This window comes from Mustela nivalis, assembly GCF_964662115.1.
Source record: "Mustela nivalis genome assembly, contig: HAP1_SCAFFOLD_63, whole genome shotgun sequence".
Classification (NCBI taxonomy): Eukaryota; Metazoa; Chordata; class Mammalia; order Carnivora; family Mustelidae; genus Mustela; species Mustela nivalis.
This window is the reverse complement of record NW_028136532.1, coordinates 925,201-929,312: the sequence shown is the minus strand read 5'-3', so window position 1 is coordinate 929,312 and position 4,112 is coordinate 925,201.

The following is a 4,112-nucleotide window of genomic DNA, read 5'->3' as shown; positions in this document are numbered from 1 at the left end:
ACATCCAGCAGATCTAACCTGTCTTGTTGCTTGGACAATTGGAATGCGAGGTGGGCTACCCAGCCATCCATCCTTAGAACCCTGCTCGGAATCGTTGGCCTGGAGCCAACCAACAGGTCTCAATTGTCCTGCAGAAGAATCTTTGCAGTTTGGAGCTTCTCACAACTCCCATCGTGGGAAAACCCCCATGTCCTCGTGATCCAACCCCCTTCAAGAAAGGGCCATCTGGGTAGAAAGTCCAAACTGTGCGATCGTCTTATCCTTGCCCTGACTTCAGATGCACGTGATCTCGATTGAGGTCTGTAGATTGTGCCTGCCATATCCTCACCCGGACACCTAGGCCTAGCTTGGGTTCTCAGACTCCGTCCTCAGACTACTGGCCCACAAGCCCTCCAGTTGGGCAATCCAGAACTACAATGCCGCACTCTGCCTGCCCTACAGAAGTAAAACATTGCCCTCAGGGCTACCCCAAAACCGCAAATAGGATCAACCTGCACGCCATTCGGCTGTACCCCAAACATATAGGCTGACCTGGGCACTATTTCCCCTTCTGACCCAGCCTGAGCCTGGAACTCCTGGTCCCACCAAGACAGCGGGCCGCACACTGAGCACATCGGACCCGCCATGGCCTTAGGTCGTCATCTCTTCCCAACTGCGGTTTTCAGGCTCCAGAACCTAGACCTTATCTCCAACCACTGCCCAGGGTTGAAAATGATGCAGAAATCAGAACTCTTTCCCCATGGCAAGAAACCTTGTGGTTGGCATGTTGTCCAACGTTCAGTGTAGTTGAAACAAGCGTGGCCCATGAGGCCCAGCCCATGCTTGCGGGCCACATTGCTCACAAACACACATTGTGGCCCTCAGCCTGAGCCCAGTCCTCAGGTAAGGCCTCTCAGGGCCTATATGAAGAGACAGCATATTGGGCTTGCCATGCCCCTAGGCCCCAATTTTTAACCATAGTTCGGGTTGTCCCTTCACTCTTCCCCAGGGCTCTGCTTTGGAATTCCTCTTTTGGTGGGACACCTGAGGTAACAAACCTGAAAGGAGTCCTCGCATCCCACAGATGGCCGAAAAACAATTGGGATCGGGCCAAATACACAGAGAGGAAGATTTGTCCATGGCCCATGAGACCTCCCCAACATTCAACGGCCATGGCTGAAACAAAAGTCAGAGACAAAAGCCTGAGCAAGCGCCTCAGACTCGCTCATTCTTCATATCCTGAAGAGTTCTTCTCATGGTTTGTAGATCGGGCATGCCATACCTACGTCCCCAAACTTAAGCTGAGTTTGTGTTTTCAGTCTTCTGTCCTCAAAGTCCTGGGCCACACTCCCTCCAGGCTGGGGCCCCTGGAGCCACACATTACGACTGCCCCCACCCAATCATGGGAATTCTGCCCGTTCCATTGTCAAAAATCGTACAAATTAGGAGAACCCTCCAAAGTCCCTGAGGCCATCCCAATAGTGTAGGTCACCCGGGACAAAAAAGGGCGGTTGATACCGGCTGAGCATCTACCTCCACTCATCTACCTCCACTCATACCAAGAAGATTGAAGCAGACAGGACCCGAGGCCATTATCGGATCCATTGCTTTGGTTTACAGGCATGTCTCCTCAAAAGCCTGGATTGGAATACCAGCAGAGGGGATTTCCTGAGGCACCCATCAGAACAAATCTCGTCTCCACAAGGAAACTTGTGCATGGGAGCTAAGCCAAAGCTTAGGAGAATACTTCAGGGTCCCGGTGCCACCTCCCCATTCCAAGGCCCTCATGGACACAAACACACGTTAGGACCCATCCTCTGGAAAGTGCATTTCAACTCAGCCACCCCGGTTGCTCCCGCAGATCCATTAGATCTAAACTGTCTTGTTGTAGGAGACAATTGGAAGGTGAGGCGGACTTCCCAGGCATCCATCCTCGAACGGTGCTCTGGAGTCATTCCATATGGGATGTCCTGGAGCTGTCCAACAGGTCTCAATTGTCCCGCAGAAGGAATCCTTGAAGGGGGCATCCCACATCTCCCAACGTGGAAAACCTCCATGGCCTCGAGATTCCGCTCCCTTCATGAAGGGGCCGTCATGCACAGAAACTCCAACCTGAGCCAACGTCGGATCCTCGCCCTGACTTCAGATGCATGAGATATAGGTTCAGATCTGCAGGGGGTACCTGCCGTGCCCTCACCCTGAATCCGAAGTCTAGCTTGTGTTCTCAGACTTCCGTCCTCACTATCCTGGCCCCGAAGCCCTCAAGTTTGGCAATTCCGGACCGACAATGAAGCACTCTGCCTGCCCTCTAGAAAAAATATATTGCCTAATGAGCAGCCCAGGCAGCTTAAATGAGGATAAACCTACACGGCACTCGAATGTACCCAAATTATATAGTCTAACCTGGGCACTAATGCACTGTCTGACACAACCTGAGCCCGGACCTGCTGACCAACACCCAGACAGCTGACCGCACGCTGAGCACATCAGACCCGCCATGGCCTTAGGTCATCATCTCTTCCCTACCTCAGTTTTCAGGCTTCAGAACCTAGACCTTATCTCCAATCACTGCCCACGGGTGACTGTGATGCAGAAATCAGAACTCTTCCTGACCCATGGTAAGAAACTTTGTGGTTGGCATGTTGTCCAACGTTCAGTGTAGGAGAAACCAGCATTCACCCTGAGGCCCCGCCCATTCTTGAGTGCGACGAGAGCATAAACACGCATTGTGACCTCAGCGTGAGTCCTGTCCTCAAGTAAGTCCTCTCAGTGGCTGGACCATTAGATGTCATAATGGGCTTGACATGTCCCTAGTCCCCAATTTTTAACCAGATTTCTGGTTGACCAGTCGCCCCACCCCAGGGCTCTACTATGGAATCCCTCATTTGGTGCAACATCTGAGGTTGAAAAACAAAATGAAACAAATCGACAACAACAAAAAAACGGACTTCTTCCATCCCCAGAATGACCCCAAACTCTTTGGACGGGACCGAACCCCCAGAGATTAAGACTCGTCCATTTCCCATGAAGTCACCCGGCAATTTCACGACCATGAGTGACACGATATCCAGAGACAAAACCTTGAGCAAGAGCCTCACACTCGCCCTTTTTTCATATCACGAAGTGTTCTCCTCATGGTCTGTAGATCAGTCCTGCCATACCTATGACCCAAAACATAAGCCGAGTTTGTGTTTTCAGACAACTGTCCAAACAGCTCTGGCCTACACACCCTACAGGCTCAGGGCCCTGGAGCCAAACCTGAGGACTGTACTTGCCCTCTCCAAGGGAATTGTATGTGCCCATTCCAATGGCCACAACCCTACTAGTAGGATAACCTCCAAAGTCCCTGAGGCCATCCCAATAGTTGTGGCTTCCCAGGACAAACAGGGGCAATCTGAGCCCATCTGAGCACCTACCTGCACTCAGACCCGTAGACTGATGTCCCCAGAGGTAAAAAGGAACGAACAGGCCCCTAGGCACTAATCGGATCCATTGCTTTGGTTTCCAGGCATCTCTCCTCAGAGGCCTGGATTTCAATACCAGCATATGGCTGTTTCTTGACTCACCCATCAGAACAAATCTCATCTACACATGGGAAACATGCACGTTGGAGCTGTGTCAAAGCCTCTGTTTAGGAGAACCCTTCAGGGCCCCAGGGCCACCGCTTCATTCCAAGGTCTCCATAGACACAAAAACATATTAGGACACATCCACAGGAGAGTCCATTTCAACTCAGCCTCCTCGGTTGCCCCCCACATCCAGCAGATCTAACCTGTCTTGTTGCATGGAGACAATTGGAATGCGAGGTGGGCTACCCAGCCATCCATCCTTAGAACCCTGCTCGGAATCGTTGGCCTGGAGCCAACCAACAGGTCTCAATTGTCCTGCAGAAGAATTTTTGCAGTTTGGAGCTTCTCACAACTTCCATCGTGCGAAAACCCCCATGTCCTCGTGATCCAACCCCCTTCAAGAAAGGGCCATCAGGGCAGAAAGTCCAACCTGAGCGATCGTCTGATCCTTGCCCTGACTTCAGATGCACGAGATGTCTATTGAGGTCTGTAGATTGTGCCTGCCATATCCTCACCCAGAAACCTAGGCCTAGCTTGGGTTCTCAGACTCCGTCCTCAGACTAC